Raw genomic sequence first — 12,709 nt, forward strand, 5'->3', positions numbered from 1 at the left:
TCTCGCGGGTGTGTTGTTGAGAGGGGGGGGGGGGGGGGAAGGATGGCTTTATGTGTTTTATAGTTAAAGCGATCAGAGATATAGGATGTTAGGTCTAGAAAGGAACCAATGGAAAGTCGGGATGCAGACCAACCCGTCTTCAGATCTTTGACTTGCCGCCACCGTGGTGTGCCTTGGGGCCCAGCCTCTGCTGCTGCCCTTGTGGGGCCTGTCCTTGTCCCTCTCTCCATCTGCCCCTGTTGTGAGGTCTTCTCTTCTATATACCTGGTACTTCTCCTTGGGTGATCCCAGCAAAAGCAGTTCTGTCCAGCTTGGGCACTTGGAAGCAGTCGCCTTCTGTCCTGATCTCAACCTTTTGGTTTGTACAGCCATTGAAGGACGCTGGCCTAGACACCCCCTGTTCTCAGTCATTAATGAGCTCATGGTTCACCTAGATGTCTGTTTATAGCTCAGCGTCCAGATCCACCGGTTTGGGGAGGGCCTAGTATTTTGAATTCCTACCCCCTCCTGGGATGTCCAGGCTTTCGGTCTGCAGACCACACTTTCTCTCAAGGACATTCGATGGGCCTGCTAAAATGAAAGGTGATTAATCTGATGAGCACATGAATATTAATGAACTGAACAGAAAGCCAGAGACAGGACTTTCCCCAAGTGTTCCACGTAGAGCAACTTCCTAGCCGTAACTCATCTATTCATTCAACAAATATTTCTCAAGTGCTTCCTGCCTGCCAAGCAATGTTTTTGGCCCTAGGGCAATGGTTTTTCAGCATTTAAGGTGCATGCCGATTACCTGAGAAACAGCCTCAAAAACATGAATCTTAGACCAGCTAACTTCCTATACCCCTGTGAAAAAAGTGAAGTACAAATCTCGGGACCAAAGTCCAGTGTCTTTCTACCAGAGGAAGCTAATTACTTTTGGAAGGGCCAGAGAGATGACCTTCCCATCCCAAGTGTTATGTCCATCCCACTTCATTAAAAGGGAATTTCTTTAGGTGGGCCCCAAAGTTTAGTGATTGAAGGAGCTAGATCCCATTGAGATGACCATGGCTGGAATCCTGGCCTCAGTCATTTGGAAAACACCAGAGATGACCATGGAATCCTGGCCTCAGTCATTTGGAAAACACGCTGGGAATGTGTACCCGCAGATCCAGACAGGATGGAGAAATGGATGCAAAGGGATAGTGGTGACTACAGCCCACTGGGGAGTATGTTCTCTCTTTACCTCTCTGTCATTCTCTCTCTCTGGGGAGCACATGTATGAACTAGCAATTAGAGAAGATCATTAGGAAAAAGGTGGGCTAAGAGGGTGGGCCGAGTGTGGCTCTTTGATGCTCTGTCTCTAATGTCAGAGCCTAAATCCCGCTGAGCTCTCAGAACCAATTCCGACTTGTGCTTTACTGCAGCTCCTTGTGATGCTTTAGGCTGCTTCGGATAACCAGAAGCCTGGAGCAGGGTGCATGGTCCTTATGTACCTCCACCTCCACTTACCACACCAGCCAATCAGAGAAAGGGGCCAGGTTCAAGGACTCCGGATGGGAGCGGGGTGGGGGGAGGTGCACTTAAAAAAAGACCTGCCAGCAGGTGGCACAGCAGTTAAGGTGTAGGACTTCCATATGCGCAGCTGCAGTTTGAGTCCTGGACCTGACAGCTTGCTTTCTCTCTCTCTCTGGTGAGTGCACTTGTCTTACAGCAAACTAAATAATAATAAATTAATTTAAATTTAAAAATATATATATCCTTTTGCTTTTTTGCCTCCTGCCTCCTTCTATATCCCCACCCCTTGCACTCAGTGCTTTTACAAGTATTTTAGAAGCTACTTTATCCTCATTACAGCGCACTGGAGGGTGCCAAATGTAGCTGCCCTGGGAGGTTTGCAACAGGCATAAACCTAGCCGCGATGCATCGCCCCAGTTAGGGGAAATTTTCCCAGATGCTGGGCCTGATGTCCAAGTATTAAATTGCTCTATTAGAGTAAAATACATTCTGAAATAGAGTTTCAGGGCCGTGTATGATGGCAGTTAATGTTTTTATAGGACTTCTTAGTTTACGTAGCTTTTTTGACCTCTCATTTCATTTTTACAAAGTTCATGGCAGATAAGAGTATTTGCTTTCTCTCTCTCTCTGGTGAGTGCACTTGTCTTACAGCAAACTAAATAATAATAAATTAATTTAAATTTAAAAATATATATATCCTTTTGCTTTTTTGCCTCCTGCCTCCTTCTATATCCCCACCCCTTGCACTCAGTGCTTTTACAAGTATTTTAGAAGCTACTTTATCCTCATTACAGCGCACTGGAGGGTGCCAAATGTAGCTGCCCTGGGAGGTTTGCAACAGGCATAAACCTAGCCGCGATGCATCGCCCCAGTTAGGGGAAATTTTCCCAGATGCTGGGCCTGATGTCCAAGTATTAAATTGCTCTATTAGAGTAAAATACATTCTGAAATAGAGTTTCAGGGCCGTGTATGATGGCAGTTAATGTTTTTATAGGACTTCTTAGTTTACGTAGCTTTTTTGACCTCTCATTTCATTTTTACAAAGTTCATGGCAGATAAGAGTATTTTTTAGAAGGAAAAAGGATGCACCAGTGTCCCTGTCCTGGAGGCGAGGAGGTGGTAGACACGGATCTCTTCTGTTTCGTTGGTCTCATGTTCTGTCATCTGGTGTCGATTTATTCCTTTGAAATTCCAGGCCCTGGAGGTAAGAGTATTGATTCAGGGATCAAATGACCCAGATTGGACTTTGGACAGAAATTTTGCCCTCTCTAAGTTTCCATTTTTCCATCTCTAAAATGGGAATGGGCCCAGCCCGGATGGTGCCATCGCTAGTGTACCCAGTTGCAATGTTGGATGCCCCATGGCGGACGGTCTTTTCGGAGCCCCAGCCCAGTTACCCTGGAGCTTGCTGGCCATGGACAGGTGAGCCCTGGATCCTGATGAGCTGGGGGACTGGAGGAAGGGCATTGCAGTGCAGCTATGCCTGCAGGGGTGCCCCTGTCTTTCTGTCTCTCTCGCTTTCTCTCCCTTCCTCATGCAGCACATGCCTTCTCTGTTGTGAAGAAAAAGTACATTAAAAAGAAGAAAAAACCCTTAAAATGGGGATGACCTAGGATCGAGAGAGCACTAAATGCGATCACTTTGCTCTTGACAGTGTTCCCATCGATATCCACCGTCGTTGTCATTGCCGGCATCACTGCGTGTCTGACGAGTCGTGATCCAACAAACGCCACCTTCGCTCACTCCCATGCCCTGCTAGCCTTGCACCCCCATCCCCCGCCTCTTTTCAACATGGTTTAAGGAGGGGAGACGTTCTGTCTCTTCGCTGCTATTTCCATCTCCAAAAGAAACCTGGCCCATTAGGAGACTTGAAGAGTACACTTTCCCACTTGCCCAGGCCGGTGACGTGCGGTAAATAAAGGAAAGGCCTCGGCCAGCAGCTGTGGGAGGAGCAGGCTGGGAGGGATGACGTGCAGCGTGGGTGGGGAGGCTTATGTAAAGAAGCTGCTGGTCCGCGCTATTGAGTTATCACACGTCTGCTCAGCCAGCTAAGTACAAATTAATCTCTCGTGGCTGACCAATTACGCACAGTCTTTTGTGAGAAAACAAGTTAAAAGAGATGTGTTTGGTCAAGAAAGGGCTAGTGATTCTTGGGGTGGAAGGAAGGATGGATTTGCACAATGTTAGGAGGCACTTAATTGCATATCTGCGGTCCAGCTGAGCTTCTCCAAATGTAAAGTGAGGATATCTAATCCTGTGTGTGTGTGTGTATGTATACCTGTGTACACATGTATGCACATGTTTATTCTTACTAGAATGACCAGGCACCCATGTTTTCCTGAAACAGTCCATCTGTCATCCTAGGGTAATTATTAATAGTTCCCTCTTTCATTCCCAGACGAGTCTTGGTTAGGGCAATAAATTACGTGCTCACTAATGATGACTACATAGCATGCCTGTTTGTATAACAGAAACACATATTCGTAGTGTGGAAAAGAGTCGAGTGGGTTATTGTCGAGGTACGCCTCTTTCATTTGTTCTTCTAGAAACACACAATCCAAGCAGGATCCTGGAAGGAACTTGGCTTTTGGAACAAGGCCACCCTAGCCCCATTCTAGAGAATGGTTAGGCGTGGTCGTGAAGACTCTAGGATCCCAAGCTGATGTCTGGGTTCCAGTCTCTACTTTGCTGCGTACCAGCTGGAGCTTCTTGGGCAAGTTACTTACTTGTCTGTATTTGTTCTATGACTTCTGAAAAGAGCATACAGGTTCCTACCTCATCAGGTAGAAGTGAGGACTTGATGAGTTAATAGCTAATGGGCATGCAACAGTGACTGACATTAAGCCCTTAGTAAATATTTGCTATTACTTAATTGTTCTTTAGCTGTTTGGCCACGAGGGTGGCTCTATCTGAGCCCTAATTCCCTCACCTGTAAAATGAGCGTCCCACATTCCTCCTTCCAGAAATGTAGTAAGCATCAAATGGACCAATGTATGTGAAGAGTGTAGCCCAGTGCCCGGATGTTGATGGATGCACCACAAACGATCATTTCTCTTCCCTCCCTTCCTGCCTTCCTGCCTGCTCTTCTCCCGCAGGATGGGATGCACAACTCTAATAGCACACTGAGTTTATCTTGTCTAGTCGACTTGCTTCGTGGGGAATTTAAGGTGGTTTGCTGTGATGTCACTGACACGACACCATGAAACCACCAAGGAGATGAGTTTAACTTCCCAGTGGTTGCCTCTTGCATCTGAATGATGCTGGGGAGGTGGTGAGCTTGGAACGACTGTGGTGATGACAGCAAGAGAGTTCTTAAGGCTGTCTCGGTCTTTTCCTGGCTTCTATGGGATTCGTTGCTAAATATCCTGCTGATGTTTGTTTTTCTCTCTTCCTTCCAGCTTCTCCCTCCTCCTCTACTCTCCCAATGTCGCCCGATAACACAAGTTATTTTGGTTTCTAGTAACATTTTCATTTAAGCCATAACAAAAATTAAATGAGCTGAAGACTACATTGAAAAATCTACATGAGCACTCGCATTACAAAGGGAGACATTTTTTTAAACACTATAGTTTCTTTGGTTTCTGGGGGAACATAACACCCAACCAAGAATTGTATCAACATGAATAATCTTGGGAAAAAGGTGGTTGTCAGTTAACACTATAAACTGTGGTTCTTTTGAACTAGCTTTATTCATTGAGACAGTATCCAGACAGGTGAATTTTTATCTGTTGCCTGGCATCCAGCCCTCCTTTCATTCAGTTTATTTGTTCCACAAATATTTATTGAGCGCTTAGCGTGTGCCAGGCACTGTGCCGTGTTCAGGGGACAGTGGTGAACAAAACTGTGTCTGCCATAGAGAGTGTGTTCTCCCTGCTGTACGCACAGTATGCCTGTCATCATTTTAACACACACTCCAAGGGCCATCAAATGTCCCGAAACACTAAGACAAAAATTGAGCTAAGAGCAATGCAGGGAAAAGATCAATATTACTGATGTAGAAACAAACAAACAAACAAACAAAAACCTTCTATCAGTGTTTTGCAAGAAGATAAAATAGGTAGCTTGAGCTGAGGTCCTGCAAGCCGACTGGAAAAGAGAAATGAAGCAACAGTCCCATGTGAAAACTTTGAAATTGCTCTTGCTGCAATTACCGGTCTCATCTCGAGCCTGAACCCATACCCTTGCTTTGCTTTCCCACCTCATTTGCTGTCGACAGATGTTGACGGGCTGCATGAGTGTCTCATATACCTAATAGAAGGTGGCTATACATACGTAAAAGCAGGTGATCAGAGCCATTAAAATCGTCTTCTTGGGATGCAGGTGGTACAGACAATTTATGAAGGTGAAAGTGGTGGGGGAGGAATGTCATTGGAAAACCACCATCAAAAATGGCCCAAATGCTTAGCACGTGGTGTTACTTGTCAGCATTTTCCAAAGGTGGTTTTCAGAAAGAGCACATCAGAATGATCTGGGGTCTTTGCGAAAAAGTTAGATTCCTGGGCCCAAGGCTGATGAAGATTTTTGGAGCTGCAACCTGCAATTCTCATGTACATTGAAATTTGAGAACTATCAAGGTGACTTATTTGTTTTTCTAAGAATGTGAGCATCAGTCTCAGAAAAGCTGCCTCTGTGAGAAACAGGCAAAACAATAATGAGGTACAGGGAAAACAAATTAATAAGACATCCCTTACTATAAGGAAATCCAGAGGAATCTTGAGAACATTTGGAATTTCCAAGACTAAACCTGTATTTACAAAAGACTGTTTCTTTTTTTTTGAGAGATTTTTGCTATAGGGCGAGTGCGCTCACCAGGCAGACAGACAGAGACAGAGAGACAGAAAGTGAGAAATCACCCCCCAGGGGAGATGGCCATGCCTCAATCCCTTCTCCTCCATTCTCCTCCCAGGATTTTGGGCATGCATGCACGCATGCCCAGTGTGAGTTTACGCCACCGGGTCCCAGACTTGAACCACCGTTGACTACATGGGAGTACAACAACATAGCCATTACACCAACTGCTGGTCCCTACAAAATGATTGTTGAAACAAAATACCTTTCAGGTTCTTTAGAATTTCAGAATGACTTTAAAAAAAAAAAGATTTATTTACTTAATTCTATTTGTTATTTATTTTTGAGAGGTTTTTTGTTTGTTTTTGCTGTAGGTTGCATGTGCAAGGGCACACATGCACACACACCGGGCATGAGTTTCAAGCTTCCATGTCTGGGACTCGAACAACAGTTGGCCATGTGGGAGTCCAGTACCTTAACCTCTACATCATCTACTGGCCCTGGTTATTATTACTTTTTAAAATTCGATCAGAAAGAGAGAGAGAAAAGGAAAGTGAGAAAGCAAACCTCTAGGTCAGGGACTCGAACCACTGTCAGTTATGTGGGAATTCAGTGCCTTAACCACTACACCACCTGCTGGCCCTGAGAATGGCTTTGCTAATGTTTGAGGTTGCCAGCAGCTCGTGTGTATTTTGCTAGATACAGATTTTCCCCTCCTATTTTGCCACCCCACCCCATGCATTTTTAAGGAAATTCAGTCCATATGTTCTTTATAGTCCTGCCCTAAACTCATCAAAAATGCCATGTTGTAACAATGACTTGGTAGCCCTGGAGTATTTCAAAGTCTTTCTTGTTTCCCCTTAGAAACTGGAAGTTGTATTTGGCTAAGAACATATTCATCCCAAATAGCAAGAGGTTTGAGTTGACTCCAAACACGAACTCCACAAACATCTTTGTCAGTCTCCCACAGGCTCTGGGCTCTCCATTTAGAATTAGAACCTATTCTTCAAATATCCCTTCAACTGGGCTGGACTGAGATATATATCACACTGGGTGAAGTCTCTTCACAATCTAAATGATGTATAGCGATTTCATGTATGAATAATAATAAAAAATACATTAAAAAAAGTAAAAACACACATTCAAATATACCTGTCCTCTGGCCTCAGAAAAGAAAGCCTCGAGTAACGACAGCATACTGTCCTGGACAAGTGCTGGATGGAGAGAAAACTCATTTTAATCCTGGGTTTTCTATCAGTTTGCTGGGTAGCTTTGGACAGATATTTTAACCTCTGTGCTCTGTTTCTTCATGTTTAAACGAGGGGCTTAAACTATACAGCCTGTAGGTCCAAAGTGCTTCTCTGTGTTCAGTATCATAACAGTGATTGAAATTGCTGCCTGGAGTCTTCCAGGGGCACCGTATTTTGGTGGGCCTGTTTATTACTGATACAATGCAGCCCTGTGTCTCTGGCATCTTGCCAGGAAAGACGAGCCAATTTGATCGTGTTGCTTCTGCATGTCAAAACATTCTCATCTGACCATGCCGCAGAAGAAGTTTGTTGAGAGTGTGACTGACTGACATAATGACTGATTGGCTGATAACAGTGGCTGACAGTGATTGATTGAGTGTAAAATTATCTGCTCTCATTACTTCTGAAATTGAATTCAGATTGGTTCTATTGGAGAGTTTCCATGGAGACCATAACCTGATGTAGCAGGTGTTTGTGGATGCGATGGTTTGTGATCAATACCTGTTTCCTGTGCTGGCCTGAAGAAATTATTGTCGTCAGGCAGAAAGAGGCAGCCATAGAGAAAAAAAAAAGAAAATAGCTCCCTACTTTGCCTCATGGCTGTATAAAACCATCGTTGGCCTTCTCTGAGTTCTGCTTTGTCCAAGCAGTCCGTGATCCGTTCAGTAATCGGCCATACTTACTACGTCGTTAACTCAGAGGGTTTGCTTTTGGGAAAGAAATGTATTCTAGGGTTCTTTTTCTCTTTGAAGAACAGAATGGTAGGCAAATGTTCAGACTTGTTGGTGAAAATGTGGTGTATTAGGTAACAACCGACATTTAATCAAATCTCAAGCACGCCCATGTTAATGCACAGGCAAGGTGGTCCCTCAGGCCTTTTCTGGACTGTTTCCGTGAATGAAAAAGTGATTAAACAATTTCATAGGCTTGCCTTATTGATCTCTCACAATGGCATGCTCTGTGTGCTCTTCAGGGAGCCCTTTCCTAACTGCCCCCACCAGAGTTAATTACTCTTTGCTCTGTGTCTACGTGGTACTCTTCCGCCTTCTATTGTAGCCCTCCTCTCAGCTGACCTTACCTTCAAATTGCTTGTATCTCGTTTGCCCTCGAGATGACCTCCTTGAGGATGGGGTTATTTTCTTACCTCTCTTTATGTCACCCTCGGCCTCCAGTGCAGTTGCTGATACATCACAGGGGTTCAATAAAGGCTGGTTGAAGTCAGTGAACTGGATTTACATTGCAAGGTCATCTCTTCTAGACTGGGATTTAATGGGATTCCCATGAAGGGAGGTGGTGGAACGTGTGCTTGGGGGTTCCGTTGCTTTGTCTCCTGGCCTGTAGCTGTGTCTGTGCTCCAGAGGGTTCTTGGTAAATCTCAGACTGTAGGGATTGCATATCGTGTAGAATGTCTAAGAGCCTCCAGACCAGCCCAGATCATGTGGAAATGACGGTGGGAGAATACCCAATGAGGGTTCAATTTTATGGCTAGCTGTGTTCATTCATCGGTTCAGCGTATCCTCTCCCAAATTTGGCTTGTTGAAAGCACTTTTGGATAAATCCAGTATTAATAGCAGCTAACATTTTATGAAGAGTTACCACATGCCTGGTGCTGTCCTAAGTACTTTACATATTTTTCAGTTCTTACACACTGCTACTTTTATCCCATTTTGAAGATAAAAATACTGAAGCACAGAGCGGTTACATATTTTTAGTAAGGTCACACTGCTAGAAAATGATCGAGCTGGGCTTTGAACCTCTGTAGTTTGGCTTTGAACCTCATTCTTAAGCTATTTACTGTGTTGCCTCTTGATAGAATTGTCTTTTCAAGTTTAGTTCCTGAACCTACATCCAAACTAACTAAAGTCTTGGTTGAAAATACAGATACCCCCACAAGCAGGTGGCAGCACTGCATGCTGAGGCCACATAGGGGGCCCCAGTTTGGTCTTCACTCCAACCTAAGCAGGTTGGGTAGGCCAGTGTGCACCTGTCAATCTAGCTAATGGAAGGCTGGGGCAGTCTACTGGGATTGCAGCGTGTTGGAACCCTGTCAGAAATCTCTCTCTCCCCCTCCTGAGAACAGTCTATCATTAAAACAAAAATTCAGATACCTCAAGACCTACTGATTCAAATTCTTTTGACTGAGGCCAGTGAATCTGCACCAGGATGTTTTATTCTGTTCTGTACTTCAAGGACCTTTGATGTTGGTTTGTTTTCTTGTTTTGAGAGTAAGAAGGACAAATGATTTCAGTGCTTCAACTTTATAAATTTCTGCTCTAGGGTAGACACACTCTTTGAGGCGTCTGAATTAAAGTCAAGGCTTTTGGATTTTTGTTTCTTTGAACTGCCTGACTTTAGAAAGAACTGGAAGTGATAACACGAAGACATGTTTAAAGAGAATTATCAGACCTTACGGTAGCATGAGTGCTTAATGGAACAGTCCAGAAAACTCGTCAAAGATGTTCATTAAAAGACACAGACCTGCTCCAGTTAGGGCCCAGGCAAAGAGGATGACAGTAACAGGACTGTCCCAGAGGCATGTTCCTCTGGACTCCCACCCCAAGCGCAAGTGGTTTGCCAGTGTCCCACCTGTGCACCTCATGGCCTGCACTTTAGCTTCCTGAAGTCCGTACCCTCTGCCGTCTGTGTGGCTTGCTGTTGTAAACGCAAACTAGTGGAGATCTGAAGCAATCTAACAGCAGTAAGGCCAACCGTGACTTCCTCCAGAGAGGAAGTTTCTTCCTGCTTTATCTGTTGAGGCTTCCCTTCTATGCCCTGTCTTCTTTCCTGTCTTTCTAGCAGCATTCCAGCTGCTCTGACGGCCTCCTTGTAGGAATTTTCCCCAGCTGGTGCAGTCTCCAATAGAGGTTTCCTACCCCATAGCTTTAAGAGGCTTATGTCTCTGGGGTAGGTCAGTCCTGCTCTCACCTAGCTTTCTCTTCCTCCTGATCTTTCTTTTTCTTTTTTTCCCTTTTACTTATTTATTTGTTTATTTATTTTTATTTACATTTTTTTTAATACACTCAATCACATTATTGAGCTTACAAGGTGATCATTTCAATATATGAACATTTCTTCCTGTCGAGCTGATCTTTCTTTAACGTGTTCCCCAAACTGCTCACCTGGCCAGAGGCCCTTCAGCTCTTCTGTTTTAAACCCCCTTTCCCTCATCTCAACGACGACAGCACCATCCACATTCCAGGACAACACTTACCTCTTAGCAGTTATTTCATTTCCTGCTTTTGTCTGTATTTTACATTTTCTGTATCCTACCATTAGGATATTTGTAGAGTAAATAAATGTTATGTGTTAATCATGGATTTTCTCCATATCCCTGTACCCAGTTTTTCTTTTCTCTTCCCAGCCTCTTAGAAATGGTTTTGTTCATGTATATATAACCATCTCCTATCGAGAGAGTCATGATCCTGGTCTATATGACATCAATGTCATATGTGTACTTAGCATAATCATTTTTTTTGGGGGGGAGAGGTTTTTGCTATAGAGCGTGTGTGCTTGCCAGCAAGACAGAGAGAGACAGAGAGACAGAAAGTGAGAAATCACCCCTGGGGGGATGGTCACGCTGCAATCCCTTCTCCTCCATTCTCCTCTCGGGATCTTGGGCATGCACACACACACGCCTGGCATGAATTTAAGCCACCAGGTCCAGGACTTGAACTGAAGTCAACTACATGGGAGTCCAGCAAGATAGCCATTATGCTAACTGCTGGCCCCAGAATAATCATTTTTATTTTTAAGAGAGAGAAGGAGAGCGCTAGAGAGGTAGATAGTTTTTGACAGGATTTGGCTATGGTCTGATCCCCCCACCCTAGCCTCCCATTCAGTAGGATTCCAGGTGCTCTCCACTGTACTTCACCTATTAGGCTGGTCTGGAAGCTGAACCAACCCTCCCGTGCAGCTCTAGTATCACACAGCAACACCTTCCCACTACAACTGGGCTGAATGGCCATTTTTTTTCCTTATCTAAATATTTTTATTATTATTATTTATTTATTCGATTGTTACACATAATTTAGTTTATAAAGAGATTTTACCCAACATGATATACACCACATAGCAGGTAAATTGAGAATACTATACATGATATCACCAACAGGCAACCAAGTTGAGGATACTATACATGATATCACCAACAGGCAACAAACCATATCTGTGTCCCACAAATGTCTTACTACTCCATTTTTTTTTCAAATTTCCCTTCCTGCATTCTTCCTCTCTCCTACTGTCCTTCCAGTTTGTCCCCAGTGTCCATAGCAATTTTCTAGCGTTTTATGCCCTCCAGCCTTTCAGTCTCTATTATAGAGTGTGGACAGCCAGTATATGTTAAGAGGAGACATACAATGTCTGTTTCATAGCCTGACTTGCTTCCTCAGCAATATTCCATGTTCATCCGTGTTCATTCATTTTCTATCAAATACCAGAGACTTGCTTTTTTTTTTTTTTAATGTTGCTGTTTTTTTTTTTTTTTAATGACTGAATAGTATTCCACAGAGTATAGGTGCCACACTTTTTCAATCCATTCATCCATTTGTAGACATTTGGGTTGGTTCCATGTCTTAGCAATCGTTTATAATGCCACAATAAATATAGTTGTGCAAGCACTTTTCCAACTGAGCAGTCTCCTGTCCTTTGGGTAGATACTCTGGAGTGGAATTGCTGGATCATATGGTAGTTCTATTTGTAGATCTTTAAGGAACCTCCATGTGTTCTCCACAGTGGCTGGACCAATTTACATTTCCACAAACAATGTAGGAGAGTTCCCCTTTCACCACAATCCCGCCAACAGTCACCATTTTTTGAAATTTTAATCTTCACCATTTAACAGGGGTTAGGTGGTATCTCATTGTGGTTTTGATCTGCCTCTCCCTTACAATGAGGGATGTTGAGCATTTCTTCATAAGCTTTTTGGCTGTTTGTATGTCTTCCTTAGAGAGTTGTTTATGCAGCTCCTTTTCTCATCCTTTAATTGGATTAATCATTTTCTTCCGGGTAAGCTGCTTGACTTCCCTGTGTATTCTGGTTATCAGTCCCTTATCTGAGGCATAGTTAACAAAATTTCTATCCCATTCCATGAGTTGTTGACTCACACTAATTACTGTGTCCTTTGCTATCCAGGAACTTCTTAATCTGATGTAATCCCACCTGTCTATTTTGGAGATTAT

The sequence above is a fragment of the Tupaia chinensis genome, unplaced genomic scaffold (assembly GCF_000334495.1).
Source record: "Tupaia chinensis unplaced genomic scaffold, TupChi_1.0 Scaffold000063_1, whole genome shotgun sequence".
NCBI lineage: Eukaryota > Metazoa > Chordata > Mammalia > Scandentia > Tupaiidae > Tupaia > Tupaia belangeri.